The 10,925-nt window shown below is 43.1% G+C and overlaps 1 protein-coding gene across 15 annotated transcripts in view; it reads right to left on the reverse strand.

The window, feature by feature from the left end:
- baz2ba (bromodomain adjacent to zinc finger domain, 2Ba) overlaps positions 1-9,462 on the reverse strand; it is a gene marked incomplete at its 3' end in the record, with an annotated part of 77,656 nt that extends 68,194 nt beyond the window's left edge. For 10 of the 15 annotated variants that reach the window (XM_079555813.1, XM_079555812.1, XM_079555811.1 and 7 more), the window contains exon 1: positions 9,171-9,390. Of the gene's footprint in view, positions 1-9,170 lie in introns of all 15 variants that reach the window. The other 5 variants (XM_079555803.1, XM_079555802.1, XM_079555814.1 and 2 more) reach the window with 3 other exon arrangements.
- Between the last annotated feature and the right edge of the window lie 1,463 nt (positions 9,463-10,925).

Consider the following 10,925-nt stretch of genomic DNA (forward strand, 5'->3'; position numbering starts at 1 on the left):
AACACTCGCGCAAAAAAACACCAACAACTGGGGCCACGAGGGGCCAAGGCTGAGCGCCACAGCCCCACTTCAAACCCATGGATGGCCTTAACAAGTAACAGTCTGTCCTATTTTAGACATAGGTTTAGTCCATCTGCATCGCTAGCGTAGTTTCACTGATGTTTCCATGTAAAAACCTCAAAGCCCACTCCAGGTTTGGTTTATCCACTTCCCCAAAACAGCTGAACACTGAGCCTCAAATTTGCTTTACTCGGAAAGGAAAGCACATTTTACTGTAGCCCTTTGTAGAGCTCAGCAGACGAACATCCAAACTCTATGTAGCCATTTGAATGAGGGAATGAAACGGCGGCAGTGTGCAGCCCAGATGTGAATCCACTTTGATTTCTTTCTGTGTGTGGAGCTTCTATTAAATGGATCTGCTGTCTCCTTGATCAAGGGAGTCAATAAAGGGCCAGTCCTGTCAGTGCCCGGGGGCTAAGTGTGTGCGCGGGCCGGCTGCGACTGTGGATGTGTGTTACGGTCAGAATGTGAAGTGCTCTGACAGGTGAGTGATTGAGTGCTTTCATTTCCCTCCAGCGACAACAAGACGCACAAACAAATACGACGTGCACTCGGCGGCTCGCCACAGGTCCGGGCCAGAGCCGAGGGGAGCGCGGGAGAGTAGTTTCCTAAAGGATGCTGCTCCTGGCTGTGCGCTTAAATTAGCTCTAAATGTTTGGATTACACGCGGGAGTCCTCACCAAGGGTTTAGCACTAGCAGCAGCGCCTAGAGTTCAGGGATGTGCGCGTGCGTTTCCATCGACACACACCAACACACATTACACAACTTTGTCTCTTTAAACAGATCACAAACACAGCACTTTATCGCAGGGCTACATAATATGAGAACTACTGCAGGTAATACCAAATCAGGGCCAAAACAAGGCAGAAATGGAACTAAATGCACAAAAGTAACTATGCATTGTTGTTTTTGGGTAACGTTTTCAATAATGTTGCGATATATGATGACTTCTCGCGATGTAGTGTCCCGTAATACTGGGATAAAGTTTCACTGGACCTTCCTATAAACCAATGTCAAAGAGAGACTGCTGCAACTTGCGCATTATGTTACAAAGGCCCTATAGCTAATGTTGATTACACGGCTGACACAACTGCTTGTGCTATGCGAGCCATGTACGACACAACCGTAACTGTATACATCAATTTGCATTACAAAAAGGTGATTGGTGAGAAAATTCCCTGATCAATCTGCCAATAGATTCCCAAATGTGCGGCACAAAAAGGACGGAGCCCATCTCCTTTGCCTTTCAGTGAGATAATTACACAGCAACAGTCTCTGGGTGATTGAGACGCTTTCCCTGGACGCCGCTGTCACTGCTGTTGGCTCAGGTTTATCGCTGAACATCTACAGAGGAGGGTCTACACGTTCACACTGACTTCATCTCAACAGAACCGTCTACGTTCTGGACTGAGCGTCAAAACAAATAATATTCAACGCTGACACTCATTTGGCTTCTCTTTACATGCCGTTTCCATACGGTGACATCAGCGACGTACCTTAGATAGTTTTGATTGACACTTCACTGCAAGCAGAAATGTTTTAAGCTACAAGTTGTGATCCAAACAAGGCTCTGTGTCTTTGTCCCTTTTTTGCTCAACATAAAAATGAGGGTGACTAAATGACAGGTGTTAACTACAGATACCTGACACTGGCTTGTGAATGTGGAGTTATTTCAGAGGGCCTTATACAAATCAACATATCAGCTTACGGTGTGTGTCCGAGTAAATATGCACCGTTTCCACCTGCAACATTTAATTCCCTCACAGTAAAACTATTTATAAAACACATCAGTGCACAGTGCGCCTCAGAGTGTCCATGGGGCAAACTACCTGGACAAAATGGTTGTAGTGATGGCGAACGGTTTAAACGTGTCCTGTTTCTACTACGGCCACAAGCAGCTGTAAACGGTGTAAACATAGACAACACGCGCGGTTTCATTCAGCAGGTTTGTGTTACAGCGACTGCACGTTTGAAAAGAGGCCTGGCTGCCCCGCTTGTGCGCCTGTGGTTGGTTGGTTGGCTGGCTGGTCGGCCGGTTGGGGGAAGGTGGAGAAGGATGCTCTCTGCCGCTGTTGCTGCCTCTGCTCGGGACAGACGCGGCAGAGACAGGGGAAGGGGAATGAGAGAGGTCAGTGGCCCCCAGTCTGAGATAAAGGGCCCGCTCCCTCCCCGCTGCCAGCATCTCGAGGCGTCTCACGTTACAGCTGTCTCTCAGTGTCATCGTTCAGAAGGCGAGAGAGAGACAGACACTGGGAAAAGGGAGAGGAGAGGAGTCGAGGGGGAAAGACGGGACAATGCCTCAGCCCTTCGGCGCACTCTGCGGGATGGGCTGGAGGGGTTAGGAGGGCTGGAGGGGGCGCAGCAACAACAACAGCGGTAGAAGTGGCAGTAGTGCTAACGCGGGGGTATGGTTAAATGAAGGGGAAAGGATTGTAGAAGAATGAGTAATGTTAAGACAACACGCAGCCCGCTACAATGTCTCATCATGGCAGAAATGTGCATGACCTTTTCAAGACAAATCATTGGGAATGTGGTGTGAAGCGAGCTCATCAGATCATTACCATGTTAAAGCTGGAGAAGACAATGTGTTTGGGTGTAATGGGCTTTACTAGACCGTGTTTATTCTAATCTTTAAGTCTATTTTGGATACATTTTGTTCCACAGACCTTGCAGAATGCATGTTGGTTCAAAGGCCTGGACACTCATTAGGTTCAACATTTGTGCGTCTTCCTGTTTTAAACTTCTCAATACGTAGAACTGTCTCTTTCCCTCATCTGGGAGTACGCACCATGAACAGAATCTGAAAGCCTCCAATAGTTATGTCACCCTCCCATCATTGACACAAGAGGCACAATTGATCCATCAGTGTTAATCATTATTCCAATTACTTTCTCCTATTTTAATTGTATCTCCCTAAAAAGAGTGAGCGTGTGGAGTGATAAGTGGTAGCCATCTGCAAAACCATGATCCTTGAATGCTAAAAACAGCACCTTGTCCCGGGTCCAATAATGACTAATCCAACGACTGCAACCATTTCAGCCTTTTCCGCTAACAAGGCATAACCGCGTGGGTCACTTCTGCACGTTGAACTCACAATGTCTTCTTCTTCTGTTTGACTTTGGGGAGGTTTATGATCACATTGGATTGCAGATAAAAAACTTTACGAAGGATAGCCGTGCCGTGTTTGCAGATTTGAGCGCAAACGTTAGCTCCCACAAGCCGGGGCGGACTGATTCTACCGGCGCAGTTTACATAAAAAAACACAAAACCCCCGTCCTGGACAAATACGCGCATCTCTGCTCGGCTCAAGAAGTGCTTCCCTGTTTATTTTGTTCTCCCCTTGTCATATCTGGTGGAGTTCTGTAGGAGTTAAATATTTAAAATTCTGGCTTAGCTCGGAGCCAGCTTTGCCAGCGCAGCTAAAATAAAAAGCCTTTGTGGCAGCAGTGACCAGATTTTAAATGCTGCAGAAGATCAATAAACGGGGGCTGTCGAGGCGCAATCTCATGCATTTCTGTGAGAGAGAGTGTGTGTGCGCGTGTGTCCCTTATAGACTGAAGGCTCGTGTGCTTACATATGTGATTGTATGTGTCTTAAAGCCGCAGTGCCTCTCACAGCTTCACAGGCCCCTGCTATAAGCTCTACTCTATACTATCATCAGGAATCCCACTGACCCAAGAGGCACGGCAATAGAGAAACCAATAACGCTCCCATTCCCACACACCAAAACCGCTTTCCTATTTCGCTTCCGTCGCCGGTATCCGTCCTCATCAGAGCGCAGTCAGCACCGGTGAGTTCTACTGAGAAGTGTAAATACAGGCCTCGCCACAGATTGGAAATGTCAAGGTGCGGTAAACATTGGACTAAAAAGCAGGTTTCCAGGACCCCGCTGTGTTTGTATAATCAAATAGCGGCTCAAAGGAGGAAAATGATAGGCATGTGGCAGCAAGAGAGGATGCGAACATACAGCGACTGCCCAATATAGTTCTTAGACACAACATTCATTTTAGCAGAGCTGCACTATACTTCTAAGTGGTCTGTTAGCGTTACCTCTAATGGCTCTTATCCAACCAGGCCACTCTCCACAAGGCTGTCAGGAATTATAGGTAGTGTGTACAGAAAGCAATACCCTTATGATTGAGTGTGGCAAAATGTGTTAAAACGAGGGTCACAATTGCAGAGATCTGCGATTTATGTTTGAAAACTCTTCATGGTGCATATGTTCTTGGAAATGGAAACTTTCTGTTCATGGCAACTCAATAAAACAAGTTATACTGAAAAGAAGTTACTACTATGGGCATTGCTGGGTAAATATGTTTATTTCAGCGACCTGCTTTTCTCCACCGCATTGACCGCTATTAATCAATCAATTCTAAGGAATAACCTTGAAAAGTGTGGATGTTGTTCGAATAAGCTTTACTTTAGAGACACATTTAACAGGTTGTTTTTGTTCATTACTTTGCAATATGCATGCCTCTGTAACAAAATCTGGTGTTGTTTACTTTGACTTTGTGACACCAGAATGAGCTGTGGAGTTAATCAATGCACAGGGACTTTCAGCAGGCTATTTTGTTGGTTGCACAAAACGGTACATCTGTATTTTCAGCCCTGTTCTAATGTACAAAACACAAACAGCCCTGAAGTGGAAAAATCATCAGGACCTTTTGAGACTTCATTAAAAGAAACGAGCCTGGACTTTCCAAACAAGGCTTTCTCTTTGGAGGGCCAAATCAACCTTTTCACCTTGCTGCTGCTGCTACTGCTGGTGGAAAAAACAGGCATCCCAGCTGAGACAGAGCATGCAAAAACAACCTTGACTTTCATCAAGGAAATTCTCACATTGAATGATAAATACGGGCCCAGGGGACGAAGAGCAGAGCAGCAGCTTATCGCCATTCCCTCCCAAATTTGGCCGCTCCTGTGTCTTGTGTCTCCTCAAAGTCAACACGGGGTGACCCACTTGCACTTTACAGTAGTTATTGTTTGGTAATTAATCCGCCATATGTAATCCATGCAAGCAAACAAAATGGTGTCTATTTATTTGGGCTTAATTAACGGCAGAGTCTGTTCACTTGTTCCTACAACACAAGACATATGCGCCCTGGCTCGTTAGCTTCGGTCAGAGTTTCGAAACATACATCGTTTCTCATTACCGACACACAACTACTAAGCCGCAGTTTTGTATATGCACTCTCTTAAGACCGCTTGAGCACTTTTGACAATTATTTGCGCCCCGCGATGATTGTTGGGACATCCAGTGAGCTTGAGCTGCTCCCAAAACTGTAGGGTAATCTAAGGTTAGGGAGAACATCTGAAAAGCCAACCAACTTTCCGGGAGATAGGACATTCACCTGCCTTGTAAACACGCTCAATAAGTGAGCGACCGCCGACCTGTGGCATGATATAATGACAAACTGCACAATTTAATCTGTAACTACACATGGGACATCTAATCTAATATCTCAAAGGTTTTAGGGCTTTCAAAGTACCTCTGTGTTTTAAAGGGGAAGTGGCTCATTGCTTAACATGAATGCAATGCTAGCTTAAAAAACTGACCAAAATCCAGGCCACTCAGTGGATCATTGACTCCATACAATAAAGCAAGTAGCCTATCTTTGCAGCATTTCAGCTTCCCCGCTTGAGCTGTTTTGCTTGCTCTGAGCCAATAAAGCCACATGCTAACAACGCTACACCCATTTAGTATGTTCTATCAATCTCACTATGCAAAATGAGTCAGAAAAATGAATCATTCCTTTCTAATGTTTTAAAATGATACTATTAATACCATGCCCCATGCCCTCTTATTAAGTTAAAAAGCTGCTGGAATAGTGCTTATGACATTGCCTCGTGAAACAATATGTGAACAGAGACCAGACCTCTTCTTCATCTCTAAATTTACCCTCTCTGTCAGAGCCAACATACAGAGATTTGACAGGGCACCCAGATGGTCATTATTATCTATAGATTATTTGTAGGACTAATGAATCACTGTCTGAATATAAAGTGTGGAAATCAATGTCATTAAATATTTAGCATTTTAAATAATTCTTTATACCACAAAATGTAAAAAACTAAATTAAAAAGTTACTAAATCTTCCCAAGATGTTCAGACACTCGCTTAAAGTAAACTATAGCCTACCGTAGAGTTAGTTAAAGTCATGCATATTTAATCAGCTTAATCAGCAACAAATTGCCTGTTAGCACTGCACAATATTGAGGCATGTACTGAAATCTGATAAGTGTGTTTGAGAGGTTATTTTTCAAATACTGACATCCAGCATCAATATAATGTTTTGTAAGCCTTTCTTCCTGCTTGAGCAGCCCTGAGTCAAAGGTAAACAGCCTGATGGCGACTCGTGTTAATGTCAGAAATGCACTTTAGATCTGAAAGAATAGGCAGCTATAAATGATCTTGTACATGGCTGTAATCAACAAATTAATCTATCAACCGTCTGGCACTCATGACAATCAATGCAGGGGACACCTAAAGCGTTTCACCTTGCTTCAAACAAAGCCATGGGCTTCCTGAGTAGCCAAAGACAGGACATTTTCAATCGTAAGGGATTATAGAGTTGAGCGTTGTGTGCACACAGGATTGTCTCCTCAAAAGCTGTCCAAGTTCTGTCAGATTCAGCACCCCTAGACCCGGAGCTCGTGAACCTAATTTCACCTAATCAGCTTAGTCAATACCAACCATTTGCTGTGACTTTGGTAGACATGCAAATAGGGCTTAACTATGTCTATCCTTAATTCCTGAATGTTCAAGTCAAACTGAAGTCACTATCTCGTCAAAAACAACACTTTTAATTTGAACAAAAGAAAAGAAGAAAACACTCCAGCATAAGTTCTTATATTCCCCTCTTATTCTGCCTGACTAGAGGGCAGAAGACATCTCTGATTTAAGTGAGCTTGAAGTAGCACACTGTGCTTTCATTTCAGACCAACATGGCAAACAAACTCTGACAGATTTGTTCCTTTTTTTTTACGTTGCTCTAGCTCATTCCCTTTCAGATTATGGCAAAACACCCTGCACAAGTCTATTAGTACTTCTAGTTGGTTTGTATGTTCAGCTGTAGCTCTTTGCACACTCTGAACAAATGTGCACAAAATGACTCTACAACAATACTTATAGTAGAAATTGTGGCAGAAAACTGTGAAGACGCTGTTCCGTTTCAATTCACTGATAGCACTAATGGCTTCTTAGCAGCCCCATGAAATCAAGCAGCTGTCATGTCGATGCATCAGCAGTGAGAGGAGGGAGAGCCATCCCCATAAGGACACAGGCACCGCGCCTTCATGTTTGGCTAAACATCTGCTCCTCTGCACTCTGCTTTGCAGCAATAAACGGCCAAACAAAAGAGGTGGGAGGTGAAATCATCAGATTTTCCATTTCAAAGCATTTGTTCAGTTTGTTTTTCTCCTCTTTCTTGTGCTATTTGCTGACATGAAGCACATGGATCAAGTTTATAAGCTCAAGGACATAAGAAGATATAATAGTACCTCAGTGAGGTGGATGGTGCAAATGAAAATAAGGTCACATTTTCCAGTCAGTGGTTATTTTCCTCTGCGAAGCATCTCTTGTCTTACGGTTACAAACCAGGAATACATCTTGCCCAGGGCTCATTAGATCTTTAGGCGTTTGTTAAACAAGTCAATAAATCAAACAAAAAGTTAATAAATCAAACATAAAGCCAATGTTGACAAACCTTTAGCAATTCGCAATTGAACAATAATAGTTCTGTAAGGCAGTAAATAGCACTTTCATCACATAAAAAGACAAGTACATTCTCTGAACACAACAGCTATCCATCAACCAGCACCTTTGAGAACATTCATTCATTCTTAACTAGTAAAATAAACATAAAGCTGCTATAATCATGGGGTGTAATAACATAATCGCAGCTTTGAGGCGTAGAAATATGTAACAGTGGAAAACGCAGCCACCACAGCACCTGCCCCCTATGACAAAAATCTCATTGCTCTGATATAACCAGCACGCCACATTATGTACGCCTTTATAAATGCTCACGTATCGGTTACAACGTGGGGATATATCTTAACCGACTATCAAGTAAACACTCTGCTTTCACTGTGAAGTAAAACTGGGAAAACGGCAAATGTGTCAAACAGAAACTTTGGTAAAACTTGCGAAAGAAAAAAGAAAAAAAAACGTGGCTCAATTTCCTTTTAAAGTGCGATGTGTGGTGCGCAAGGGAGAGCAAAGGGTAAAAAGGTTGGGCTCGTGTGCTTTGCTTAGGGGACGAATTATTACAACCAAGATGGCGAGTGGCTTGTTGTTTTGGAAGGGGCAGAAAAAAATGGAGGATATTGTAATATACACAAAGGGATAAATTTCAACAACTCGGCCAAGCGGCTCGCGGATTGAGGAAGCGACCGCGATAGCAGCAGCTCTCAGCGACACGCTAGCCTAACAGTACAAGCAAAGTAACACGGAAAAACTCCCACCAGCTGCTAAGCCTTAGAAATAAACCACATAGCTCGAAAGTTTATCCGAAACGAAAAAGGCCACTTTGTATTCGTCGCTAATTGTTTTATTTTCGCGTCAAGGGAAATGCGTTGTGATAATGGACAGCCGCGAGGACCAAACGGCAGTCCACTCGTCTCGTAGTTACGCACACAACATCCTCCAAACGGTCACAAAACGATCAGCTGCGCCCTTTACCGGCGAATAAAGCAAACCAGGCGGCACCAAAGCGTGTTAAAAGTTATATTTCTTAAGGGTACAAGTTGTTAAATAAAACAACAGCTCGAGTGATAGGCGCCGAGCAACACAAAAAAAAAAAAGGAGAGGGACACAAAGACGATTCCCACTATCAGGTCACCGCCGCTCGCCAACAAGAAAACACTTGTATCAAGCGGAAAAAAAACTTTACGGATTTACGCCGAATGTACGACTCCGAACTACGAGATAAACCGAGTGATCCGCGGCGACACGCTTTGACAAGTTACCGACAAAAAAAAAGCAGTTTACAAGAGATGAAAAGAGCTGAAGAAACTAGAAACGAAAGCCAAGCGGAGTGCGCAGCCAGCGGCTCATCGCTTGTTCTGTGATGGGCGAAAACGGCGTCATTGGAAATAAAGCGCTTACCTTGTTTTAGTCACTTTACTTATGTCCAACGTGGGGTTTTTTTGACTTCTGCGAACACTTCTGGCTCGGTCCTGTCGTCTCTTTTTCCCTTCTTGGTCGGTTTTGGCTTTGAAAGAGGTCGGGGACGAGTGATAAAGCGGGGAATTGGGCAGTAGTAATTGAGTGTCGGTGTGTGAGGTTGTGTGTTAGTTACTCACAGCAGATTGAAGGAGACTCTTCTCAAGGTTTATTCAGCCCCACTTCAAGGAACCGACCTGACGTCAGCTCACTACTGCCACACAAAGAAAACTTAATATTTCTGCAGCGGACACCACGCTCAACACCAGGGGACACTCCGGATTGTTTTGTTTTTTAATAGATATATGTATGCGACATTGTCATTGACGGAGATGATGAAGCGCGAACTTTATTTATGATCTTAACCATTCAAACCTCAGGCTATTGTCACTAGCGGTGTAAACAAACATTACACCACTAAATGCAACGGTCATTTTAGACAGATTACCGGTCCATGAATATGTTTTGAAACATTGTTTTTAACTTTTAATTGTTTAATTACATCATTGTTATGCAAATTACACTAAAACGGAAAAACTGCATGGGAATTTTTTTCTTTTTCTTTTTTTTTTTCTTTGCTTTTTTTCGCTTGTTTTAAAAGGGACTTGGATGTTTTTCAGGATTTAGTGATATGTGCAACTTTTTTTTTTCCCCCACAAAACTTTTTTATTTATTTAGAGAACACAGTTTTCTGTGTTCATCAGTTGGCCTCATTCTCAGTCGCCTAACTGTTTTGTTTGTCCACCAAACTGTCTCTGGGCCAACTGAGAAGACCTTGCATACTTTAAAGTAATTGATATAAGAACAAAATTAGCTTATTATTATAAATATACATATGAAACTGCAATCACCTGTTTTATAACACTATATGTTTAATAACACTAATAGAGATCTGGCCATTAAAAACACAGAATTTTACAAGAAATACATCAGCGAGTGGCATAATTCATCGTAATCAATTAAGGGAGACCACCTAATATGATTAACACAATACAGAGTAACACAGTTATGCTTTTAAAATGATAAATTCTACAAACTCGGTGAGAATCCGATCAAATCTACAGCTTCAGAGAAAACTGGCACAAGGAAGTGTTGTAGTCAATGTGACGTTATTACATAATTACTATTCATGCGTTCATCTTTTCCCCCTTTGATTTGGTTTGGAATACAGAAGCTACATTATCTGCACTGTCTCCAAAAGACATAGATCCTGAATGCTGGTTTCACGATAATCAAGTGACCACATTATGATGAATCCCCTGAAGATGATATATTGAAACATTTCCGCTGCAGATCTAAGTTACAGAGCAGGCTATTTGGCAAACAAAAGCAGAAATGGGACAGATCCTCCTCGGGATGGGATCAATACATTGCCTGGCAAAGACTGCCATCTGTGCCTAATTGTATGCTTTACCTCCTCTTCTGAACACACAATAAGCAACAGGCTGAGCGCAGGCCCTCTGACCCAGACTGGGCTTCCAGACGGGGGAAGATTATTTCATTCAACTGGAAAACAACAAGGGGGTGGGGGATTTTTTTTTCCTTTTTTTTTTTTTTTTTTTGCAGATGGAGCGGGCAACTGTTCTTATAGCTACTATCTACTCCCCTCCCTCAAAAAAAAGGGTATGGCCAACTGGTGTGTCTCTGCACGTCACATCAGTCCTGGTTGTATCCATTTTAGCAGGTATTACAGGGGAT

Source organism: Gobius niger (genome assembly GCF_951799975.1).
Source record: "Gobius niger genome assembly, chromosome: 4".
Classification (NCBI taxonomy): domain Eukaryota; kingdom Metazoa; phylum Chordata; class Actinopteri; order Gobiiformes; family Gobiidae; genus Gobius; species Gobius niger.